At 39.6% G+C, this 26,767-nt stretch overlaps 1 protein-coding gene across 12 annotated transcripts in view; it reads left to right on the forward strand.

Annotated features, from left to right (window-relative positions):
* INPP4A (inositol polyphosphate-4-phosphatase type I A) overlaps nucleotides 1-26,767 on the forward strand; it is a 112,157-nt gene that overhangs the window by 21,274 nt on the left and 64,116 nt on the right. For 8 of the 12 annotated variants that reach the window (XM_041417960.1, XM_041417964.1, XM_041417961.1 and 5 more), the window contains exons 1-3: nucleotides 7,219-7,357; nucleotides 18,490-18,549; nucleotides 25,146-25,292. The gene's annotated coding sequence lies outside the window, so the exon portion shown is untranslated. Of the gene's footprint in view, nucleotides 1-7,218; nucleotides 7,358-18,489; nucleotides 18,550-25,145; nucleotides 25,293-26,767 lie in introns of those variants that run through there. The other 4 variants (XM_041417957.1, XM_041417958.1, XM_041417955.1 and 1 more) reach the window with 3 other exon arrangements.

A 26,767-nucleotide genomic window follows, 5' to 3' on the forward strand; every position in this document is an offset into this window, starting at 1 on the left:
CAAGATGTGGATGGAGATGAATGGATATCTTCCTTCCAAAACTAAGCATTATCCTAGAATTATTTAATAATACTCTAAAGAAAGCTTGTCCAATATTAAATGCACTAATTAGATCTTAAGATTCAGTTCCCAAGACTGTGCAAAATGTCAGGCAAGTAATGAATACAAGTATTACCAGCTCAGTCAGGTGGGCCCTAGAAACTTGTACCTCTGAGCCTCAGACTCAATCTGCTTCATTCTTCCATTTGAAAAAAAAAACCAAAACAACAAGACCCAGCCATCCAGTCCCACACCTTGCCCCCCAGAAACACGTAAAATGAGCTGGGAGAAGGAAAACCAGCCTTCCTCTAGTTTGGGTTAAAAGCTGTGTGGTAATCTAGAGAGCAAGTAATGAGGATAACATGACCTCATCTCCAGGTGCATGCTTTTTCTCTATCCTTGGTTGTCTCAGATGCAAAATGCATGCCAACAGACCTGTCCTTTTCACCAAACTAATCTGTGTGTGAAGGAAGCCTTGGTTCTGTGACCCAGCCAGGTGTGAAAGGACAGCTGCAGCTCCCAGGGGTGCGGAGTGGCAGGACCTGTGGGCTGTGACCATCATCAGGCAGGTGCAGGAGCAGCCATCAATTCCAAAGAGCTGAAGTACATCACAGAATTAGAAGGAGGTGGAAATGGGAGAGAGAAAGTTGATAGAAAATACTTGTTTTATTGTCTTTTTAATATAAAAAGATAATGTAATCTTACCAGTTTAGATCGGTGCAGTTTGACTATAAACAAGAGGTTGTATGTTAAAATAAAATTCAAGGACTTGGTGTTTTCCCAAAACACTGTATGATGCAAATGTCTGTAATCTTTGGTCTGACCTTAGTCACCATGCCATCCCATGCCAGAGGCCTTTTGCTCTACTAGAAAGTGAAAATATTCTAAACATACAGCAATATATTAATGCATGTTTATGGATTATACATAAGCAAGTGAAGCTCATTGAGAAGAAAAGCAGAAACACATCAAAGCACTGATATATCATCTGTTCTTCCAACAGATACATGGAAAAATGTGTTATAACTGGTGGGTCTCTTTGGGGTCTGTATTTTTATGTACCTGCCAGAAAAGAAAATAGTTCATTTAATAAGGAGAGTCTGAATCTATTCTTTTTAAAAATCATTGTTACTTGCCTACTTTTACCGTCTCTGTAGGTTTGCTGGTTTAGAATTGACTGTTCTTAGAATAAGACATGTAGCCTTTGACTTAAAGATTTTTTGAAATCCCATTAGGAACACCACAGTGCTACTTTTAGTGAGCTTTTTCTGTGACCTCATTTTAGGAAAAATCCCAAATGATCTCAAATCAATTAAGTTCTGAATGTCAAAATTTAAATTAATCATGAAAGAAACACTTCCATTAACAACACTTTTAATAAGCTTTTCCACCTTGGGTTCCCTGCTGGATACTCTGTGTACAGTACCTTAGTCTTTGGTCCCATTGATTATTTGGTGGCATTAATCTGGAGAATAATTTCCTGTGTACTACAAATACATAATGACTTAAAAGTTGTGAGCTTGCAGATAACTCTTTATGATTGTATTGTTTTCTAATATCTCTAATAATTTCTTCTTTTGAAAGAAGGAATAAAGAATTTTGAGAAGGAAGAAAAATGGTTTAACCCTGTGGCCTTTAATTATTTTTTTTTTACTGATCAACTTACATTTGGGGACCCTCTTGGCATTTTGTGAAGTGCTGTATTACGCTGTACTAAGAGCAGGACTTTTTTTTTTGTACAATGGAGGCAAAGAATGACAAAAATAGGAATAAGAGAATGAGGCCTGTAAACATGTTAAATAGGCAGTTATTTTTCATGGCCTTACTAATTAAGAACCTATCGAAAGATGATATCCCTGCTGAAAATAGGGACTGGTTAACTTGCAAAAGACTGCAGATGAGTTGGGAAGACAGCACAAAGCATTAGAAATCTATTGTGCAACCACAGAAATCTCTCATTACAGCTGCTCTTTCTTTGTGGAAATGAGGAGTAAATTTTATAGCAAATACTGCAGGAATAGTCATCAAAAATGTTCAGCTGTGCATTCAGTCTTACAGGGTTTTGGTTTGTTTTCCCCAGTGCAGCAGATGGTACTGGGAAAACAGTAAGTCTTTGCATCCACTTTCTCCAGCACTGACAATTGTTCTTTCTGAGGCATTTGAAGAATCTACCAGTCACAGGTTACCAGCATGAGATCTGCAAGTCCTGCATTGTGGAGACAACAGAAAGAACTTCAGTTTGAAAATATTTAGAGTATATTGAATGAGCAAAATGTGTGGATTTAGAGAATATCCATCAGAGTATAGAATTTTGTTAGACAATGTGAAGAATTGTGATGTTTAAGTCAGACAGGCTTGCCTCAAAATGAGTTTATGCCTGGGTTTGTTTGGGTGTCTCTTTTCTTAGGATTCACAGGTCAATATTCAATTGAAGTGATTGTATGAATGCAGAAAATGAGCAGGCTGGTTTGCAACAGAGGGGTAGTTGTGCATTGTATAGAAAAATAAAGATTGTTTGGAATAAGGAATTTGTGGCTGTATTGATAGAACAGATTTTAATGTTCTTGGAAGCCTGGAGAGACTGGGTGTGCTCTGGCATACTTTCTCTGTTATCCAAACTGAATCTATGGCACGTATGTAAGATTTGAGATTATGGATTCTTCTGCACTTGCCCTATGTGGGGATTTTTTTAGGAAAAAGCTGAGTTCTGAATATAAGCAGAATGAGAGCAGGCACACAGTAATTATCAATGGTGCATTGCTTGATTATCAGGTTTAATGTGTCATTAGGGTCTTGCTGACCTTTTCTGTCAATGCAAAACATGGGCAGATGTTAGCATTAGAGAGAAAAAGAGAGCAGAAGTGGATAGATGTGAGCAGGCCGGTTGCCAAAAGATCAGCTGACAGTGTGCTGACATCAAGAGCAATCTGGAGAGTCCTCCTTACCCAAGCAAGCCTTTGCAATGTGTGGTTGTCTGTATATGCAGGAGCCACAGCAGTGTCTGTAAGCCAGTCTCTCATCTGGTCAGTACATCTTTGTTGCTATGAGATATATTGTCCTTGTCTTGTTTTGGCTGATTTCTCTGATCTTCGTCTCTGCAGTTTGTTGTTTCATCTGGTGATAAAAGACAATTAAGGGGAAATGGGCATTTAGGTTGTCTTTTGCATTTTCACTGGATTTGCAGAAGTAGTTCCCTCTGAGATCTGCGAGATCTGCATGCATTGTGTTACTGGCAGCTTGTAACTTTGTTGTCTCTTCCATTGCAGTCTATGTAGCTTTGGATTGTTAGGGAGTACTAAAAAATACATTTTACGTGGGTCACAGCTATAGCAGTAGCTTGAGGAGGTGGTCTCAGTGAAGAGATGTACTTGTGTGCAAGAAACGGTTTCCCACAGCCTCTTGTGGGTTGCTTTGCTTTTTAGAGAGGACTGCAAGATGCTACCAAGTGGTGGATGATGTAGTGAAGGTAAAAAGTTCAACTGCTACAGTGTGTCCTGTTATTCATCTTCAGAAATCTTAAGATAACTGTGGTAAGTGCATCATCCTCATCCCTCTCCCCATACCCAGTCACTAAAGATCTGCTCTCATGTGTTCTCCGTTCATTGTCTGTGCATGGTAAAGGTTCTGGTTCTGACACTTTTCCCAGCAGGAGTCTTAATTTTCCTGAGAAGCAAACAGTGCTTTTGTCATGGCATATCAAAATACCCTTGAAAGGTAATTAGATGGAAGAAAGGAACCTGCTAGTGAGATGCATCGAAAGGGAAGTCTGATAGTCTAATAAGCAAGACACCGAGATCTAGTTTCTGCATTTTTCTGTGGACATATGTCAAGTCAGTTAGCTGTGTTTGTAAGATAATGCAAAAAATACTCATCTTCCCAAATTTTTGCCCATATGTATTTTCAGAATACATGCGCCTTTTGCAGTGAGTGTCTTCTACTGTGTGTGTGCATGGTGCTCACTTCCACATGTGGCTGCTCACTGGTACTTTGGAAAGTATTTTAGTGCCCATGTCAATGATAAAAGAGTATAAGCCTGTTCAGGAAATTAGCTCTGCTTTTCCTCTTGAAAATGTGTCAGTGCTCCTCAAAAGTTAGTGTCTCTGAACTCTTACCTTTACACAGGACTCAGAAAAATAAGATTATGAAACATTAGGATGCATGAGAGAATGTAGCTGTTGGAAAGATGATTGGAAAGCTAGGAGGGTGAGGGTGAAAGGAGGCACTGTGGATATTGGCAGTGGTCCTCAATCTGCTTCAGTTGCCCTGCTGCATCAGGAGCCAGGTCTGTCCTTGAAGAAAATGAATGGTTGTTTTTTGTTTTGTTTTTTTTTCCATTCCCTCCCCACCCCCAGACATTATAACCTAAGAAGAATAAGGCTCAGAAACAGGATTAGAGGTTCATGTTCTTGGTGAGGACAATCTGAGCTTTCATGAGAAAGCAGGTTAATAAGAAATCTGACAATCTGGAATAGGCTGTGGGAAACCACTTCCACCATCACTGGCTTAATAATGACTTTAAAAATAATTCCAAACAAATTAATTCCTGGAGACAGGGAGGTGATAAGGAAGAACAAGATTCTTGAGCCTGGTACCATGCTGAATAGGTACTAGAGAAAAGCCTTTTCTTGCTTGCTACCTAAAGGTGAGTAAGGAAAAAACATTATCTGTAGAATGTAAAGAGTGTATAATAGTCTACACTGCCTCTTAATGCAGAATCTCTTCCAGCAGTGTTTAGTTCAGAAAGCTGTGCTAAATTTCTGGTCAAGATTTCATCCACATCTGTGTATATTCACTTTGGCTGGGGTAAGAAGCTTCAGGTTTTCCCACTTTTCAACCCCTGGCCCAACCCCTTTCTATTTCAGAATGTCCAGCAAAAAAGACTTATCAATTAAACAACAGGAAACTGCTGCCTACAGCAGCTAAATCACATCTGATTTGTAGATGAGGTCATTTGCAGCTGAGGCAAGTACATGCATTTTACACAGTGGGTGCTCACTCTTGGTGTGCTTTATCCCTTTGAGGCCTTTAACAGCTCTTTTCTTTGAGTCAGCTTTGATCCAAATCTTGGCTCTTAGCTGGACAGCAGCACAAAATTGAATGTAGATATACAACTGCATGCCATATATTTTAAAGGAGACAAAAACCACAACTCCCCACCTCCCAAGAAAAAACAAATTACCATCTTCCAAACCCCCAGACGTGTGAAGTATCATCCAGTTTTGTCTTCTTCTCTGCCTGTGTCATAGATGTCATTTGGACCATGTTAGTTTTCCTGATTAAAATCCCAAGGGTCTTGGTTTGGTTTTTTGTTGCTGCTGTTGTGGTTTTCTTGTGTTTTGGTTTTTTCCCTGGTATGCTGTGGGTTTTAGCATTCTTTCACCTATTCAAGCATTTAAAACACAAAAATAAAGCCTTGGAAGCTTAACAGGAGGAAATATTCACTGTCATTAGTAAATTGGGGGAAAGGATGGGATTCAACAGAAGATTTTCCAAGTGGTAGAATACTAATGGTTGTAGGGGAAAGAATTTAATTCAGTGTATCATCATAGATACCAGCTATTCTATATCCCCCTTGTTGATGCTGTCTCCATGACCATGCTTCAAGAATTGTTTTGCTCAACTTGATTCCTTCTCATCTCTTGATCCGTGCCAAGGCAGTGTTCTTGGCTGCTTTGAGAGACATGGAGTAAACATTTGTCGTCAGTAGCACAAAGTTTATTCAGCAGTTTTAACAGCCAGATACAGTACTGAAGAGTGCTGCACACATACTTGCATTGAATGGGCAGTGGTACCTTTAATTTTACTGGGCTTTGAAAGAGAATGAATTCTTTAAAATGACAAAACGCACAGACCCATGAAAGTTATGCTTTGATATTAGCCTTTCCATGAGAAATTTCAACACAAATCTGTTTAGCTGGGTGATAGCCAACTGGACATTTGCTAAGTATGAGGGAAAATGTTCAGCTGTAAATGCTTTGACATGAACCAAGTGTTTTTTCCCCAGACTATCTGGGATGTTTATGTGAGTGGCTGTTTAGGAGGTCTCTGCATTTTAGTGGCATTGTTCCTTCAGCCAGCATCTTCTTTTGACAATACTTGCTTGATTCATCCCACTCTAATTTGCTTCCATGTACTTAACCTGATGGCTCAGTACTAGATGGCTTCATCTCTCTTGAGGGCTGAATCTGTTAAATACTGCAACTGCTTAGTACAATGTGCCTTTCAGAAATAAGTGGGATCAGTACAGCAATGTATATCAAGTGTCCAACATTAAGTGCCTAACTTTGGCTTCATGGTGCCTGTTCTCGCTTGTTCATGGTGGGGAGTCTGGCAGGCCTGGGAAATAAATACATGTTCAAAATGCTTCTTTGACTGGGCTATTAGTGCCTGGTGAGATGGATACCTGTGGGGGCAGCTGCCAGAACTCGACCCTAAGCCCAAATGCACTGTTCCTGTTTATAATGCAGCTATTCTGTTTTCCTATAGGCTCTTTTCCCTGCTAAAGTGGTGGCAGGCACACAGCATTTCTGCTCATGTGCATCCCTTCTTACAGTCCTTCCTACAGTTCTCTCATGTCACTGCATTTGAGACTAAATTTGCCATGCCCAGAGTACTTAATGAAATCAGGCTCATGTTTGAGACTAAATTTGCCATGCCCAGAGTACTTAATGAAATCAGACACTCTGCTATGAAGTTGTCATGAATAAATGGATATTGCCCAGACTCAATACTTTCATTTTACACTCTTTCCTGGCTTTTTTGAGTTCTGCCTCTATTCTTGACGAGATATGTGAGCCCACGTGTGTCTTGTAGTAGTGCATCACCTGCCATACCATGGTATTCACTTGGTCTGCAGAGCAAGATCTTGCATTCCTGACAAATATATTTGTGGTGAAGAAGCAGAATTGCTATTCTGGGGGGAAAAACACAAACCCCCAAACAAACAAACAAACTGCTCAACTCTCCAAGATTATGCAGAGGATAAAATCCAACTTCTGGGGCAGTCTGCAGGCACACACAGAGACACAGGCAGGCAGTGAGTGCCTGTGTGACAGGGAGCTGGAGCGAGAGGCAGCCTTGAAACTTAAACTCCTCCTGCAGCTCTGCATCTGCTCTGAGTCACTGGTATGACTCACACTGACAGTGTTCACGTTAGCTAGTGTTCAGATGGAGCGGCTCTGGCAACAGAAGAAGCAGGTTATATTATTGATTACCTGCTGCAGCAGACAGTTGCACCAAGATTCATTTTTACAAGCACAGATGAAACAGAGGAGGCTCTACTGAGCACCGCTATAATTATTAGTATTGCTTTCTTAAGGTAAGAATGCCTGTTTATTTAAATACATACCAAAGGGAATTTGGAGCTTGTGAAGTCTGAATTGCTGTTGCTGTTATCCTCAGAGGATGCTGATCTTTGGAGCTGCGTTACTGCAAAGCTTTGTCTGGACTGTTTGCTGCGCCATATGGAGAATCATATGGCTAATGGGCAGTGTGCATCCTAGGAAACTAAATAACTACTTTCTCATTCATTGATGTTATGTAAGGCATGGCAGCCATGTTAAGGACAGAAGACCTCTTTTGAAGAAACAGTCCTGCTGGACAGTAGGGCAAGGAAAACAAGTAGTTTTTAAGCAGCTGTCTGGTCTTTGGAGAGTGCTGCAGTTCTCTAGTTCTTGCTTAATGAATTTCTGTGTCAATAGAATAAAAAAAGCAGTTGTATTTGAGGTAGCAAAATAATTGTTTACCTTTAGAGTCACGGTGTTGTTTTGCCTTCAGCATTCAGGCTGTGACTGTGCATGTGATCTGTGCAGTGCCTGGATGTAAACAGTTTCTTCAAATACTATAAGTGGTACTTCCAGACATTGGGGTGATTTTCACATTGTGCTACTAAAAGCACATATGTAATGTTCTGGCAATTAGTAATATGCAGAAAAATGAGACATATTCTAGTTAGTGTTGATATATGCAGAGTAGGTGTAATATTTGTTTATAGTGGCTTTACTGCTATTTTACTCACTTTAGTGCTATAATTTTAATGTAGGTTAGCCTGGTATCGCTTATTACACTCTTGTAGAATCCTCTGGGTCTTGAGCATTTGCTATATTCCCCACAAGAGATTTTATAAGCTAGGGATTCTGGTTTTGGGCCGCAGTACTGAATTTTATCTTAATTTATTTTTTTCTTTTCTCCTCTTTTTTACCCCCCTACTTATTTTGTATTTGCAAAGCCGTATCCTTTTAAAGTACAGTGAGGTTGGCAGTTGCTTTCAGTAATAAGGGAGCCAGATCACTTGTGTTTGTTTTCAGAATGAGGGTATTTTCAAAACCTGGTCATTTCCTAGATTGCTTTCAGGTACTTGAAATTACCACTCGTTTCCATGTAGAATTTGCATAAAGGGGACAACTGTCATCTTTTCTGGAAGAATTACAGTGACATAATAATGGTATTTAAAAATGACAGCATACTTTAGGTTCTTCTTCTATTTGCTAGTTTATAGCATTTACTGATGGACAGTGTTTTCATTGCTATGAATTAACCAGATTTGGTGTTACTCTAGCTTTTATAATAGATTCATTTTCTTAATAAAATGGAATGTAAGGTCTGTTAGTGCATTTGTAGCATCTTTATACTTCTGGTGACATCCAACTTGGAAAACTACAGTGTGAGAGGAGCGTTTAAAACAATGTCTGTCATGGATGCCCAAATCCCAAGGGAAAAATTTTGTTGACTAATTTTTATGACTTGTGTTTCTGATATTAAATATTTCTCAAGTTACAGCATTATAAATGCAAACTAGTTTAAACAGTGTTAGGGTTGGTTTTGGGACTGTTCACTAACAAAGTTCTGGCATGTGACAGTCTCCTTCTCCTCCCAGATCCAAACAAGTAGAAATAAAACATTTTTTACAGTCTAAATTTTTCCACTGATTTGTATCTTAATTACTTTTATTTAAGATTGTGTCAGAATTTTGCTTAAACAGTTGCCTTTAAGTATGCATTTAGGTACATTATATCTGTGTTAAGTGCAAAGGAACCAGGTGCATTTGATCCTTCTATGGAGGGATTTTGCAATAAGTATAACAGGGCTTGTCAAAATCTGCTCTCTAGGCAACCTGAAAGTTGGGGTTTGTTACCTTAAGATAGCTTTGTATTAGGCTGCAAAGGTAACAAGTGGCAGAGGCTATTTGCATTATTTCACTGATGCTTTTGTCAGGACTTGAATTGTGAGAGTTCATGATATCCTTGGCCTTTTTTTTTCTGTAAACCCAAAGAGAAGATCCCAGCTTTCTGTTCTCCCCTCCTGTTCCTAACCTACAGGATATCAGAGCTTTTTTTCTCATCTCTGCATTACTACTGAGCCATGCTTTGTTATTTTTGCCTTCTCTTAAGCTTTTGTGAACTTCCTGCTGAAATTTAAACCCCCTTTTTGATTCTCACTTCAGCTGCTCAGGTGTGGATTCTCTCCCCTTGGTAGGTTTTCCAGCTAGGAAAGCCTTGAATGCCACAAAGCTCATGTAATTCAGCACTTCCCTTTTGCTCCTTGTGCTGCTTGTGTTCCAAACAACAGGTAGGGTGTTAAGGCTGTCCTTTATTTGTTTCTTCCATTGTAAAACCTCCTGCTTTTTTTTTTTTGGTGGCTTCTTTTGTTGCCATGCTCTGTGTTACTTTGAGCCATTTGTCAGCCTTCCTGGCAGCTGCTGGATTAATTCTGATCTCTTACGTGTTCTGCTCTCTCAGTCCTTGAGCAGGAGTTTCAGAACAGACAGTGGCATCGTCCTTGGGCATGTTGTTCTACGTCTCCCTGCCATGACAGCAGGAAATGGCTGCAGGAAACAGAGCTGGTGCTGTGGGTAGTACATAGAGAAATGAGGACCCCAGAAAAAATAAAGCATTTCTCCAAAATTCTTTCGTGGGAGGAAGCACTTACTCTCCTATTTTACACAAAAGCTGCATTAGCAATGATTTATAACTAGCCTTGCCTGATGAAGAACTTAGGGGAATCCAATCCTGTCCTTGCAATTAATTTAATTTATGTGAGTCATATTTGAGTGATATTTTTATTGTATTACATTTATATCATTTTAGCTAATGATCAACCCAAATTGGACCACTGCTGTATCAGAAGCTGAATTTATACAGAGTAGAAGATGGCTCATGCACTGAATAAGGATCTATATTTTTTCCCCAGAAAATACTGAAAAAATGGCCATATTTTCTGTGGTGGTATGCTGTTTAACATTAGACTTCCTGATAAAGGACTCTGCAGTATATGAAAAAGCAGCATCTTGGTGTTTGTGTAGTACATCCTTGTCAGAGAACATCACAGCATTTCTGTTTTCAAATAGGAACTTGAAATGGAGGGAGGGGAAAATTGTAGGAATTAGGGTTTTTTTACAAGTTTTTGTTTCTCTTTTTTTGCATGTTTAAAATAAACCCATGTAAACTCGAGTTCTGTTGGAATAAAATCCTTGCATGTGAGCAGTATGAATAGCAACGTTTGCAGTACTGGATCATCTTGTTTGTTGGAGAACTCCTCTTTTTATTTCTGTAATTTTTAGAGATGACAATTTTTACACAAGTTATTTTGGGTTCTTGTATAAGTATAAGCATCTAGAGGGCATCTCCTTGGCCCTTTGGCTGTTTTCTGATGAAGACTTCTTATAGGAATTAGATTTTTTGCCTGGTTTTAAAGAGGAGGGGGAAAGAGTTGTTAAATCCTTGTTTGTGGTGTGTCCTGAAAAGCTCTTCACTTAATCCTGGAGCGGTTCAAGCAGGGGGACACAGAGGGAGGTGGTGAGCACATCCTGTTGCCCTGGAAGGCCTCAACTATTAGAGGGGCTCCCAGCTCATTGTGTTGCACCAGCTTTTGCAACAGGCAGAAAAAGTCACTCATTTTTTGTGTGTTTAAACCTTTGTGTATTTTGAAGCTTATGCTAGTTTAAATAAAGAGTGAATGGTACGGCCTATACTCTGAGGATAACAATGATGGTCCTTTCATTTGCCTTCAGGGTCGGGGTTTTCACTCGACTTCATGACTGTAGTCCCCCTGTCGTGCTCTGGAGTCAGAGCCAGTGAGGATGAGGATAGTTCATTTTGCTCTGGTTAAATGAGGCTATGGCCTGGATTATGATGGCATGTTATTTCTGTGCAGAGTTGTCCTTGTATTTTATAGGGATGCAGAAATCTGGGATTAGCTCAGTTTTCATTTCAAATTGATGCTTTGCCTTTAAAGCAGCAGAGTACCTCTGACTCGTCTTCGTGAGCTTAAATAAACAGCACCCAACTGGTAGGTTTGATGTCTCGCGTAAGTATGAATTGACCTTCTGTGTTCAGGTGAAACGCAGTTTAAAGGGAGCGGGTTCGTGATCCTTAATTCAAAATTACTTTTTAGATAAATACTTGTTAGTGCCAGATGAGAAAGCAGCTACAGGCAGAGGTGAATAACAGAGCATGGAGTCTGCTGTTAAAAAAAAATAAAGACAGCACTGCAATATTCTAGATTGCACTAAATGCCAATAACTTCATCCAATTTCCTGTATGTGATGGGTGAATGTATTATAAGTCCCAGATTCCTGAAATACAGACTGCTGTGAAAGATTTCTTCTGTTGCATTTCAGAAATAGACACGAGAGGTCTGACTTTACAGGATAAGATTTTTTTTTTTCCAGGCTTCACTGTTATTTCTGTCAAGCAGTTGGAAGGGCTTCTCCTGAGGATATATGGACCAAAATGGTAAAATGCTGGTTTGTATAATGCACATACAAGGACATGAAATAAATAATGCCATGTTGACAGTGTCCTCTCTTGTCTCAGGAAAACTTGTCAGAAGAGCTCTTTTGAGCTCTGTTTGATATGTGGATTTGTACGAAAAGGTTGTGTCACTAGTATTACTGTAATTAAATATTAGCATCATGGCTCTAAATATATTACATAAAAGTGCATGCAACTGAGCTGGCTAGAGTGAGCTCTTTCTGTCATAAACACTCTCTCAAATGTGGGTGTCTGGGAAAAGTTACTCAAATTATTCTCTGTTCCTGAGAGAAATAGATGACTTTCAATTGTGTTTTGGTAAACAGGAGGTAGTGAGTAACAGGAAGAATGTGGCCTTTGTGGTTTTGCCTGCATAAGGAAGATTTCTGATCATTGTCCCATAGCTTTGTAGATTCTGATGAGAACATGATATTATAATGCTGACACTTCTACAGAAAACTGATTTTACACAGGAAAGTTGCTTGGAAAAGTGACTGCTCTTTTGCTAATGCATAGTAAGAAAGGCAGATTTTGCTGGCATGTAGTTAGAGAGACAGAGTGCATGGGCATAGTGGAAAGAGATGAGCACCTTCAGGGTACAGAGAGCAGTGAGAGGGGGGAGCCTGGTTGGGCACATGGAAGGATAAACCTCCATTTGCACAGGGAGAGTGTGAGGAAACAGCTCCTTTTATGTGTGGAAGTGAAGGAAGGCTGCCAGTGTCTGTGTGTGTGTGATCTGAGGAAGGGAGGGGTTTGGCTTCAACATCCATGTTGTCTCTGTTCTGACTTCCTTGTAAGTGCTTTGCCTTCTTTTGTTGGGATGAAAATATTTCCTAATACTTCAAGAAGGACTGCATGTTCTTTTCTGTGCTTGTTAGTGGGATTTATATTTCAGATATCTAAACATCACCATAGTCTTTAATTTCATGGAAAATCAAAATGTCACAAGGGACCACCGGTAAGATTTTATTGTGGGCTAGAAAATATTTGGCACAGGTAAGAACTGTCTCTTTAAAAATCAAGGGTGTCTTTAAATAGCAATTTTATGTAAAATTTAGCAGAAAGACAAATGGAGGACAGAACACTTAACCAGAGAAAATCTGCTTAGCTGGTGTTATATTTGTGATAAGTAGGAGACAAGAACTCTCATAATTTGACTCAATTTGTGTGAAGATTTGATCCCCCTTCCAGTCATGAGCAAGGCATCCAGGATAAATGGGAAGAGCTTTTTCTTCCTAGCACCATGCTTTATTGTCACTAGCAGCATTTGCAGACATCTAAAAGATTGCTAAGAAGGTATGTGTCAAATAGGCATTTGAGAGGGTTGTGGTAACTGATGAAAGAAGAATGTTACAGTTTGCAGCATTTATTTTTTGGAAGTATGACATCTTTCCCAACTTCCCTAGAACTTGCATTTTTTTGCCTGTTCCTTTGTGATTCGCATTTCTGGAAAACAGCCTTCACAGTAAACATGATTATTTATATGAAAAGTTATTAATGCAGCCTAGATTTCTCCATATTGTACTGTATGTTTCATGGCTGGAGTACCCAGTGTTCCCACTAACATGAGCTCTCAGGCTGCATTTGGGGGCTCATAAAATGAGGTCGGTCCAGTGCAGTAAGGTCCAATTACAAGGTCAGTGCAGTAAGGAAACCCATCTTAATGTCTCAACATCTTGGGAATTCGTGTAAAACTGAACATCCTCAGAAAATTATCAGTTACACTGCATGAAGATAATTTCCAGCCATTGTTCCTTGGATGTTTAGTTTTACAGTGAAGTATTATCTTGCTTGAAAACATTGCCTCCCATGATAAAAAAAGGGAGAGGCACTGTGGGCATTTGGTAGCTAGGTAAAACATGTCTTACTGTGACAATGATAGAATAAATTAAAGAAGAGAGTAAGAATTTTAGATACTGGACACCGTTCATTTACTATCAACACTATTACAAAATTGTTCACAGTTGGTGCACCATGGTCCTGGGTGTCACCTCATCTTTTTGCATAAACACATAGCAGATGGTTGGGTCAGTAATGCTTGTGAAATCAAACCATGTCTTCTCTTTAGTATGTAAAATAGAATATGAAATACAGGATCTACTTATGCAAACCACTTTGACCTTGAGACTGTCTTTTGTAATCTTCTCTTCCTGGCTTCCCATTTTGCACTCTTTGTCTAGACTGACTTTGTGGAGGTGTGTGTTTGACAGTGTTGAGGAACGGACAGTATTGTGTCATGTTCTGGGTTCTGACTCTGTGTTCAGCCTGGAGAGGTTCTACTGTGTTCTGTGATTTTCTTTTCATAAAAATCAGGTGCAGAGCAAGGTAAATTGTACCTGTGTTTCTGCCTTATGAGTAGGTGTGACGCCTTCAGGAACACAGCCTAGTGTTAGCAATGTTAAAGCACTGCTACAACCAAGTGATAGATAGAGTTGCAGACATGTATTTTATTTCTTCACAACCAGGAGTTGAGAATAAATAAAATTTTAATGTTGTTTACATAATATGCACAGTGCAGGTTGCATACATAATGCAAGCAAAGCTGAAGTAATTCTGGGGAAATGACATGAAGACAAGGCAAGTTTACTCTTTTTCTGGAGGGTATATTTTGGTGTAATGGTGATAGCATCTTGTGTAAATACTGCAAAAAGAGGTGCCATGTTGATCACAATAATGATTTGCTTAGAATGAAGTGAGTTTATCTTTGTTTCCTGTAAAATGGTATTTCAAAATGGGGAATGAAGAAGAAAGAATCCAAGAAATAATGTATTGCAAGAGTTGCAGGGGAGTTTAGACAATGCAGTATTTTATTTGCCCCACAGCAAAGGAGGTCGGACAGCACAGCAGGACACACAGTATTTTCTACCTTCTGTCTGCTAGAAAAAGAACATGCTGCCTCTGTTTGTAGGCTGATTATTGGAAACTTAAGCCTATAAAATATGTTTACAGGAAATATCTTCTGAGCTCCACTGGGTCTAACAACTTTCTTTGAATGAGCATTAGTTTGCAGCTCTGCTGTCATGTGTTTCATCCTCACCTTCTTGTCCACTGCAGAGATTCTTGCTCCCTAAAATTTGCCAGTATTATCAGCAAGCAGTCCTTCCCCATCCCGAGCTTGTTAGAGGGCTTTGGTTTTGCACTGTACCTTTTGCCAAGTGTTCTGTTTTGCTCTTTTTTTTCTGTCCAGGTATTCTGGAGAGAAGTTGGGTGGGGTGGTGGAGTTGGTTTTCGGTAGGTTTTTTTGTTGTTGTTTTTATTTTTCATTTGCTTTTAATGTGGTGTGTTTGGAATTTTTTTAAAAGATATTTAGGTTATACCAACATGTGCCATTTTGCTGACAGACAGAAGGAGGGAAAAAGTGAAGACAGGCAATGGGAGACAGTAGTTTAGATTGGCACAGCTCTTGAGGGAATAGCACATCTGTTGGACTGAACCTGGACAAAAGCTATTAAGGCTAACCTCCAGTCAAGCAGCTCTGTTTTTCCATGATTAACTAATAGACAAAATCACACCTGGTGTCGTGGGTTGCAGGTACCCTTCAGAGGTGTTGACGCCACATTTAATTGTAAAGGAAAAGTGTTAGTTGTGCCTTCCTTTCTGGAATGATTTAGCTGCTAACCAGTGAGTCAGAAAGAAGGAAGAAGGGGACATGGAGGAGAAAGTGATGGATTTCCAGTGAGAGCATGTATACTCCCTGTTATTTTTATGTTTGCTTTTTATCACACTGATGTTTTTCTACAGAAAATAGTGTCATGCGCTTCACTTTCTGCAGTACTTGGGAATAATGGTGTGGCAGAGTTAATGGAGAAATTACGTTCTCCTTAGTTTATGTGGTAACCCTGGATGCAATTATAAGTGATTGGGGAGAGAAAAAGCCTCACTATATGTAATTTCTGTACAGTGAAGGATCTGAATGGCTTTTAAAATCTGGCAGCAAGCTCCAAGGTTTGAACTGCCATCATCAATCTATTGCAAAACAATTTCTGAATGGTTTTAATTTAGCAAAACCATGCTGCAGTCTTTAATAGAATGTGTTTTTTGTGTTGTCTTGATGCAAAAGGCCAGAGAAAGAAGGCAGAACATGTAAAGAAGATGGTCCCTTGGTGCAGTCTACAGTAGTATATTACCACCCTCTGCTATGGTTTTACTGCTATTACAGGGCAATATAATTGAAAAGCTTTACAATGTAGGGTGAAAAAGGCTTGAATTGGTGCCCAGTTAGAATTGTTCATCTGCAAGTGCCATTAGTATCTCTGGGAGCGTAATACCTGGGCATATGCTGCTGGTATTCAGTTTAGTTGTTACAGCTAAAGATGCACTTTGACAGTTCTTAATCAGGTACCAAAGTACAACAGAACTAGAGTGCAATTAAAAACTGTGGTTGTGTCAAAGAGGAGGACTTAAAGACAGCCTCTGGAAATGCAGATGAAAACCCAAAGTTGCTTTCAGAAGGGGGTGCAGAGCAGGAGGGCATAGCAGGAGGTCAGAAGTTGCAGAGGGATTGGTAGGGGTAGGTCTTGCCTTTTCTGCAGAAATTGAAATATTTTTTTTTTTAAATCTCACTGATGGGCTAATTTTAAAACACATCACCGATCTCAGTGTTGCTTTGCAAGATGGGTGTGACTTGCTGAAGCTAGTGAACAAGTTAGGAATATGATTTGGCAGCAAAGAAGATGTAGTTACTAGGTCACACTGTCTCTATTTTACAGATACTTGAAGCTGAGCCACAAAGTTGAAAATTATTTGCCTGTCTCCACAGAACTAATCTGGTTTTTGTCACAGTGTTGTAAATAGAGCTTTTAGACTCCTTTATCATCTCTGCCATTTTAGTTTCTTCCTTTAAATTAAATAAATAATAACAGACCAGGTTTAAGTTTTATATTACATGTCCTGAAGGTGAAGGTGGTACAGTATGTTACAAGATATTAATGTAATAGGTCCACAGTATTAGCCCTTGATCGTGAGTGTGACTGGCCATGACTTGCCTGGACAGTAGCCTTCATGGTATCTAGGAGCTTTCACAGCATTTGCCCTGCTTTTAGAGTGGAAAAAGAAAAAATAACCATGCTAAATAAATACAGTTGAAGTTATAAAGAATATTAAATTGGAACTTTGCAACTGAATTTGCCAATATAAAAATGATTTTAAATAGTATATTACTTTTTCCTGATAATTTGCATATCGCAGTTACCCTGAAAAGAGCTCCATATAATGTTAGATGTCTCTGTCCTCATGGAGGACAAATAGCCAGGGTTAATTAAATGCTTTGTAACTTCTCATCTGACAGTCATAGATGTGAATCTCAAGTTTGTTCTGCCTTCACCTTGGACAATGAAAAGAGAACAAAACCTAAGCTGCTTTGCAGGCCACTTCTATGAAGAGGTATAATTATACAAGAAATTTTAGATGCATTGCTTATGAGTCCATGAAAGCACAGGGCTGGATGCAGTTTCCTGAGTTGTTAAATCTGGTTTTAACGTTGGCATAACACTTTATTATATGGAAAACAAGGTTACCCTTGACTACACTGTCTTTTTTTGTTGCTATCGTTCATCTTATGTTCGTTACTTTGTTAACATTCTGTTTATCTTAACACTTTTTTTTTACCTCAGTGGTGAAAGCCCATGTTATGTATCTCTGAAGAGCAAACTGTAACTCGCCTCAGCTTCCACTTTTCTGAGTTTAACAGCGCTTTTGCAGAAGGTGGCTCTTCCTTGTCTGCACAAGCCTTTCTCTGCATGTTGCAGCTGAGCTGGGTGCTGTTCAGCTCATTGTAGCAAGTGTTCCTGGCTTACACTGCTGCTTCTTCTAGCAGCAGGAGCACATTGGCTGGTACACCCTAATGGAGTGTCTCCCGTTTTGTGGCTGTTATCTGACTTGAAGGCCTTCCTTCTTCTGGTTTTTTTTTCAACTGATAAGCTCCCAGTTGGTAGCAGAAGTTCTTGTTAGTCCGTAGTGTGCTGTTTTATCTTAGTACTTTTTAACTTCTTTCTTTTACTTCAGTTCTGGTTCTCCTGTGTTAGTTTTGCTGTAAGCTGATGAATTGCATCTTGATTACTGCATCACAGATTTGAACACTACTTTATGTATGAATCCTTCCTGAATTTAATGTTTTGAGGAGTGCTTTTCCTATGACTGCATTTTTCTGTGAATTAAGGATTTACCTTTCTTGATCTTACTGCATGTATTTATATGGTTGCCCTGTGTGTACATTTTAATAGAGAAGCATCTTCTCCACATAGGAACCTGTTGGCTTGGCACACTTTTGTGGTACCACACTCAAAGATTTCTAACGTGCTCTGTTGAAGCAAAATGGTAGATATTTCAGGTTAAAAATTATACTGGAAGGCATACTACTTGATAAGTTCTTGTTTTGATCTTCAGATAAAAAGTTTGATCCTACAGAGTTATTTCCTGCCTCCCAGTTATACAGACTTTGTTCTCTGAATGTAAATAAAGAGGTGAAGGTGTGTAACTGAATGAATGATTTTGTTTCATATGATAGAGAAGCTATGTTATAAAATGTTAACACTCAGCATTTTTTCACAGGTTTTTAGTTGGGTTTAGTTCCTGTAAGTATTACTTACTGCCCTGCCTCCCCTCCCCCTCCCCCCCCCGCCCCCAAAAATATCCTGTACTACTAGCCTGTTTATATGGATTGATTCAGTCAGAAATAATTTGTGCTTTTTGTGTCTTTCAGATTTTATTAAAAAAGAACTGGATACACATGCTGAATTTCATCTGTGAAAGGTGGAGTAAGGTAAGATAATTTTAGTGATTACTACCGTAATGTGTGATGATCTGTTGACACTGAAGGCAAGGGTACAAAGATTCATCATGAATTAGAGGCAGAGAAATCTAAAAGGAACTTTCAGCGTTGGAAATAATGAAGCATTGACAAGGTCTGACATTCTGGTACCAGTGGCATGCTTTTACCCTATGGTTTGTAGTGTGAGTCATTCATTATATTGGCCAGGGGTTTTCTGTTCTTATTTGGATGAATTGCCCACAGAAGGTGAGGAAGTTCAATAGCTAGTGACAGTATAATATGTTTGTATTTGGACAAATGATGTGTTTCTGGAAATCTGTGAGATTAAAAGTACAGCGTATGCTGAAAGGCCAGTATTTGTTGCCTGTTTCTACTGTAGGAACAAACCAGTCTTTCTTTACTTTTTCTCCTGAAACATCCTGAGCTGTTGATGAAGAAGGCAGGTCTGCCTGTCATTGAGCATTGCTGTATCATAGAGCAGTATCCGTCAGGATGGGATTTGAACCCTGCTGAGCACTTCACAAACATTTGTCAAGTATTTGCTTCTCCACAGTGAAAGAGCTGCTTTATGTCCTGAGGTGTGGCAGGGTGCAGAGGCTGATGGTCACATTACTAGTCCCTGAGAGAGAAATCTGTGTCTCTGGAGCTCCTGTTAGCTGAAGTGAGAAGACCCTTGGCCACTGGTTTCCAAGCAAAGTTCGGTCATAGGACTCCTCTTGCTTCCCGTGTGCAGAGCAGCTGTGTTTTGAGCTAAGCAGCTGCTTCTGGCATTCCAGACAGTAAGAGAAGTTGGGCCACATATGCTGATGAGATGAGGGGATGTGGCCTGAACTGCAAGGCAATGTGAAGCAGACGAATAAAATGAGTCTTCTGGTAGAGGCAGGAAGTTTTGCTGGTGTTGGGAGTAGGAAGTAGTGAAAGGTGTAAAAGGATGCTCTTGGTCAAGTCTGATGCTTATGGTTACATGCAGAAATTGAGGGTGGAACTCAATGTCCTTGTCCCTGATGTAGTGCCCTTAGTGCCCTTCTACAGAGTTCAGCAAATAATGAATGGTGGAGTAGAGTCAATGGTGAACAGTATTGACTTCTCAGAGATGTTATTCCCCTGCTCCTCCTAAGGGAGATCAAATTCATTTGTAAGGTCAAGCAGACAAAGTCAGCAGATGCACTTTCGCCTGCAGCATTGCTTTTCTTGTGTTAAATGTGTGTCTTAATGCAGTCTGAGAATCAATTACTGGAAAGTCTAGAGAGGTGTGCTGCCATGACTGTGCCTACATCTGAAATTAAAGCAAATGGTCGATACCACGGACTCAGTTATTTAATTGGGGCAGAATGGAACAGAGTGCACAACAGGATGCTCTAGGGGCTTATGTATGATTTTTTTCTTTTGACCATCTTGAACTGCTCAGTGAAGAACAACTTGGGAATCAGGCATGCACTTACACATCTTTCTCCATGCTAAGAAGGCCAGGATAAAGTTGCCAGCAGCAAATTAGCATTGCCAGATCCTGTAGTTATATTGTGACTTAAAAGGAATTGCAGTAATACTAGTCATTCATACCATCTTTCTTTTATTAATCATTGTCTGCATTGGAAAAGAAATGCCCGAGACAATCCTTCATCTCCATCCAATGCAGTTCTGTTTCTTGCTGAAAAAATTAAAAAAGAATTGTCATTCTACCCCAAGACAGCTATGACTTCTCCCCTGTGGGTTCTGTCTCCACACTTGCAAAGGAATCCATTATAATAGAGGTAAAAGACAGCATTTGGGGCTCCCCTACAGGGACAGCATATCATCCTAATTAAGTGTTTCTCAAATATGGCCCTGGCTGTGCAACCCACTCCATTTTTTTGTCAAATTGCCCTACCTGCTGGAAACTTTGTGTTAGAGTGGGTCTGGAGAGAAGGAAAAGAGAATGTCACCACTTCTGTATGCCTGTTTGCTTGGTACTTTGGTGAATATTTTCTTTCCACTGATGTAGATTTAGTGGCTTCTTTATTAGGAGTGAAACTCTGTGTTGCATATGTAAAGCTCCACACAGTTTTTTTTTATTAAGGCTCCTTAATTGTGTATAAGACAGGTTATGTCACTCTTTTTAAGTAAAAGTCCCAGCTTTCTCTTCAGTCAGTTCTCTGGGTGACATCTCTAGAAATGTGCCTTGCTAAAGTATATACTGGTGTAGATGGTGAGTGGACAAACAGCACAGGTGTCTGACTAAGGAGAGGTGATCATTAATATGAGCACAGCAAGCTGCTTTATGGTCATTGTTGTTACCTTTTACTGCAAATTTTCTATCTGCTTTTACAGTTTGAGGGGTTTTTAGCAAAAACCACCAGCATTTGCTAGTTTGTTCCTTTTTCCTTCTTGCCAGTTTGTAAAGTATAAATGCAGAGCAGGCCATGTGCGACTCTGTGGCTGTGTTAAACGTGCAGTGATCTTCTTTCTTAGAGCATTATGTTCATCATCCTCTTGTTAATGCTAGATCGATTCATGCCCCATACCAATGTGGCATGTATAATTGCAATAACCACCCATGCAGTCATTGCATAATGTGTGGCACTTGGCCTTTCTGTAATATTCTGTATTCCATTAGAGGGTTTTCTGACTGCTGGCTTTAGAGTTAACAGAGTTAACCATGGCTTTTAGCAGTGAAGAGAGAGATGAAGAACTGAGTTTGAATATGTTACATGAAGGCGTAATGGTATTGAATAGAGCTTGAATCCAGGGAGAGGGAGAGAAAGAAAAGTAAGAGGACATAATGTTACATAGCTAATGAGAACAGCTGAAGAGGGCACAAAGGGAGGAGACAGAGGCAGAATTTCAAATGTTTTAAGTGTCTGGAAACGAGAGCAATTTGTTGGCTATTACTTTGGTTCTTTCTTATGACTTCTGTGTCTTTTTAAAAATATTTTGTCTGTATTATGTTCTGTGCAAGCACGAAAATCAAGCTTTTTCTGGAATTAAATCCTACTCTTATATCAAGCTCTTTAAAGTCTTTGGAACTTTATCCAGCCCAAGCTTGCATTCAATTCAATAACATTAATTTTACTCCTGTGTTTGCATTTTAATTATAAAGCTGTTACAATGTTTAAATTCCAAAATGTCCAGTACCTAATTGTTAATAATGTCAGTATTATCCTTGGGAGATACGTAGATGAACTACCACAGAACAACGATGAGGATATCAGCAATAACTGTTTTGCTAAAACATACTGAGCAAATTGACACTTAATCTGAACCACCTAAATCAACCTTCAAAACCAGCTGTCTGCCATGCTACTTTCATTCTTGGAAACTCTGCATATGGATAATTTCCTACTTCCATTAGTATTTTCTTTTTAGCTAGGAAGATGGAAAGTGACCATGTAGGTCCTCAGGTACAGACTTCCCCACACTGAAAGGTCTGGACTGTGCAGTGCAAACACTTGTGAACACTCTGAATGGTCTCCATATGTATGGCCTGCAATAGCTTGAAGCACTGCAATGAAAGACAAAAACTCTGCAGTTTGCTTCAGACTGAGGCATTGCTAGCATGCTACTCTCTGAAGAATAAATAGCAGAATAGACTCATAGTTATTTTTAGCTTTAGTGCAGGATTTTTCGTAACTTTGGGGGGGCAGGGAAAATTTTCAAATTCATATCTTTGAACTGTAGTCAGACATCTCAGTAAAAGTCCTCTGTAGACACTGAGGATCTGCAGTCCTTGGTGAAGTCAGGAGCATTTGTCAGTGATCTGAGGTCTCCCAAAATGTCACATCAATCTTAAAATATACACCAGGAGAAATCTTAACTTTTCTGCTTGCTGCAGTGGAACTGAAGCTTATAGTTATGTGTCTGTTCATGTGCTGCCTCTCAGCTGAGTCGCCCTGCTGAGCCAGAACTTACTTGATCATAGAATCTCCCGAGTTGGAAGGAGCCCATGAGGATCATCAAGTCCAGCTCTTGATCCTGCACAGGGCAGCCCCAAGAATCCTACCATGTGCCTGAGGGTGTTGTCCAAATGCTTCTTGAACTCAGTCAGGCTTGGTGCTGTCACCACCCTGGGGAGCCTCTTCCAGTGCCCACCCACCTGGGTGAAGAACTGAGGGGATCCCAGTCGTTGGTTTCTCTGGGTCTGGATTGAAGGCACTTGAGACAGTAGTTCATGTACAGACTCAGTACAGGTGTTTATTATTTCTTATCAGTAAAACAGTCTCACTACTGTGAGTTCGGCAGCTTTTCATTAGCAAGGCACAAAATGGCTAACAATCTATTGTTACAAGGTCTTTTAAGACTAAACTATCCAGTTAAGAACTGACACCTAGATTATTTTCCCTTTTAACCCAATAACTGACTCCAAAGAGCCGCAATGCGGGCTTTTCTGCCCAATTACAAAATGCCACCTAAACTCATGAAGAAGAAGGAGGAAGAAGCATGAAGAAGAAATCCAGGATGACATCCTGTGCCCTCCGTCTTGCTTCCATCCACAACATACTAAAAATCCCAAAACCTAAATTTCCCATCAAGTGGTACACCTACACTACTCACTATTGTCTACTTCACACTGTTGTGGATTCTAGTCTGTCTTGAAGGCTAGGAAACTTTCTTAGTGAACGAGGGTTAAAGTCAGTGCTCCCTTGGGGGTCAGGGCACCCCAGAGCAGACAGAGAAATATTCCCAGTGGCCTGGGTTTCCACAAAGAACCTTTTCCTAATATCTAACCAAACCTTGCCAACACAGCTTCATGCCATTCCCTTGCAATTCTGTCACTGGTCACCAAAGAAGAGATTGGTGCCTGCCCTCCCACTTCTACCCCTCCTATTGGATGACCCATAGCTATTAATTTAGCACAATTAGACATTTTTAGCCATGATATTCAGAAGAAATCTTAACTGCTTGCCTATTTTGACTATTGTGTGGTATGTGCAGGCAGCTACAAACCTACTGCTAAAGCATCAAGATGCACAACTCACACTTGTGCTGTTTGAAGAATGAGTCAATAAGTGAGTATATTAAAATTAAGGCTAAATTTGTCTGAAGGAGGCAACACATACAAATATTACCATTAACAAAATGATTACTTGCAGCTCAAGGCAGAGAAATGCAAATGTGGGTCAGAAAAAGAGTTTGAAATTGCAGACTAAGAAATGTTTTGTGCTTTAAAGGGTTTTTTTCTTTTTGAATTTTTATGTCAAGATGGTAGAGATACCAAAACACTAAAACAACAAGAAGAGGAAGAAAAACAAAAACCAAATTCTCACAGCATGAGAAGTGAATAGTGTACTTATTCTTTTAAAAAGCCTTTGGATATTATCAAGAAAATCATTATGCCTTATAACAGAAACTTTTCCAGATGTTGCATGCTTGAGTGACCCAAGTAATTGAAAAGCATACATGAATGTATTCAACAGTTTGTGAATATAAGAAATTGTATGGAACAATGAGAGTTTAAGGTACTGTGCAACTCTTAGAGGCTTGTGTGACAGAATCCCACAAACATTTCAGATTTGCACTGGGATTTCCCATATTAAGACTGGAAAAGACCCCCAAGATCACTGAATCCAACACATGTAAAGTTATACAAAGGCTTTAGCAATATCCTGTGTTTTTTCTGGTCTCATGAGATTTCAGAAAGTCATGATTTTACATATTTAGATGAAGCATCCAGTTTTTGCATCTCTCGTATTTTAAAATCAATCAGACTTTCTGGCTGTCAGAATGACTTTTTAAGTTGTTCCATTGGGACTTTCCAATTTGGGAATTTCTTCAAGGTACTTTTTATGTGTGATTGAAATATAGATCCATTACTAAGATTTTTTAGAGGATTTTTATTACTCATACTATTGAATTTTACATATATGGAAAATATGATCTAGGAAACTTCACGCTTTTTAATTTGACCCTAATAACCTTAGAATTTTTTTAAGGAATAAATAATTAAAGACATGGGAATTGAATGGAAGCAGGGTGAAACACAATCTATTTTTCTAAGATAGGTCATGTCAAACTGGCCTAGTATCTTTTTTTAATAAGAAAGTAGGTTTTCTAGAAAAATAAATGGGCTAGATCTGGTCTCTCTGGATTCTACTGAGCCATTTAACACGGTGTTGCATCAAAAATACTCTTCAAGGTGGAGGGAGATTAGGTTGGTGTAAGAACTGTAAACACACCCAAAAAACTGCCACGCCAGAGACAGAAGGAGCTAGATATATAAGAGGGATTATTCTCTGGGAGTTGGCTAGTTAGTTTTCTTGAGGCTTTTTTGTTTCTTTTGGTTTGTTTTTTTTTTTTTTCTGGCATTGATATTGTTGGCATGCTGCACTGAAAGCAGGTTGTTGAAACTTGTGGATGGGAGGAGGACATTAATTTTTAGTGCACAGTTTTAGATGGAGTGACTGTACAATTAATTGGACAATTAGATAACACTAAAGAGATGGAATTCAACCCAGCAATGTGTCAGGCCACACATTGTCATGAATTCTCTTACCCAGTTTAACCTTGGTATCAAAATTAGCAGTATGACAGTCTGAGCTCTTATGTAATCAGTGGAAAGAGGCAGATTTTTAATTAGGCACCCAACTCCTGCTTTCTGTCTTGACTGTTAACAGAGCCTGGGCACCTGACTCTGGCATCAGTGCTGAATGCCTGAAACTGGATGGTGCTACAGCCTCAGCTTAGGAGCTAATGCAACAACTTTCCCTATGAAGAGAGAGTTCAGCAATGGAAGAATTTGAAGGAGAAAGGCCTATATGAGGGTAAGTGGGTTTAAGTTTGTCTTTAGTCTGTCAGTTTGACACTATAATGAAAATAATGCATGGGATACAGGCAAGTGTCAAAAAGAGGTATTTCCAGTTGAGGGAGGGAATCTCACCTGGGTGCATCTGGGCTGGGACCTGATACACCTCTTGCAGTGTCTGAGAAACCTCACCTCAGTATGTGATAGAGGCAGAGAAAACTGAAAGAGAGTAGATTTAGATTAGATATGAAGAAGTAATTTTTTACAGTACCAGTGCTGAGACATTGGAATGGGTTGCCCAAAGAAGCTGTGGATGCCCCATCCCTGGGAGTGTTCAAAGTCAGATTGGATAGGACTCTGAACAACCTGGTCTCCTGGAAAGTGTCCCTGCCCATGGCAGGTTTAGTTGGTTCCAGCCCAAACCACTTGGTGAAAAACTGCAGAGATCATCACAGTACTTATGTTAAGAGGAGTCTGGGACAGCTGTGTTGGGTATGTCAGGAAGACTGGTAAAATTGGAAATGTAGTTGCCACAGCTCTGCTGCTGGAGTTATGGGGAGCATTGAAATGTGGCTGATATCAGCTAGGTTATAGCCAACAAGCAGGATGTCTGCAGACCATCAGAGGACTAATGCAGGTCTATGTGCAGCATTATGGTATTGTAGGAAGATTATGATACAAACCAGAATCACAGAATAATGAGGTTGGAAGAGACCTCTAAGATCACCGAGTCCAACCTATGTCCTAACACCTCAACTCAGAATCTAGACTATAGCACCAAGTGCCATGTCCAGCCTTTTTTTAGACAGATCCAGAGATGGTGATTCAACCACCTCTCTGGGAAGAGCATTCCAGTACTTTATTATTCTTTCAGTGAAAATTTTTTTCCTAATATCCAACCTATACCTTCCCTGGCATAGCTTGAGACTGTGTCTTCTGGGTCTGTCAGTTGCTGCCTGGTGTCTATTTGTGTGATTTAGAGGTGATGTGAACTGAATATATGGTGTGTCTTACTGATTGAGTGTGTGTATTCACCTAGCACATGGATAAAATATTTAACCAACATAGAATGCATAGTGATAATTGCATAATACATGACAGTAATCAGTAGGAGAATGCTTTATGTAAAATTAGGAGTAAGCTTAAATATTTATAAAGGTCAGTGATTGCTTGGATTCTGGCTGCTTGTGCTTTTTGATAACTCCTATAGAGTGTGATGCTTACTGTCTGCTGTATTTCCATGCAGTTCTCCTGCGCAGCACATGGAAAGCTGTGTGATAAATAAGGCTTTGAGTGAATTTGTAGGGCTAGACAAAGGTGTGTTTAGTTTAGCTTGTGACAAATAATTCATTTAGAAGCTGACTGCTGGGTAGCAAACTCATGAACACTGAGAGAAAAGCTTGCTCTGCAGTGAAAACTGTGGTTGTAGATCCCTGATGTGCCTGTAGTGACAAGTGATGGGTGCAGCACTTATAGTCAGTGACAGCCCTTGCC

The sequence above is a fragment of the Onychostruthus taczanowskii genome, unplaced genomic scaffold (genome assembly GCF_017590055.1).
Source record: "Onychostruthus taczanowskii isolate IOZ18803 unplaced genomic scaffold, ASM1759005v1 scaffold58, whole genome shotgun sequence".
NCBI classification, from domain to species: Eukaryota; Metazoa; Chordata; class Aves; order Passeriformes; family Passeridae; genus Onychostruthus; species Onychostruthus taczanowskii.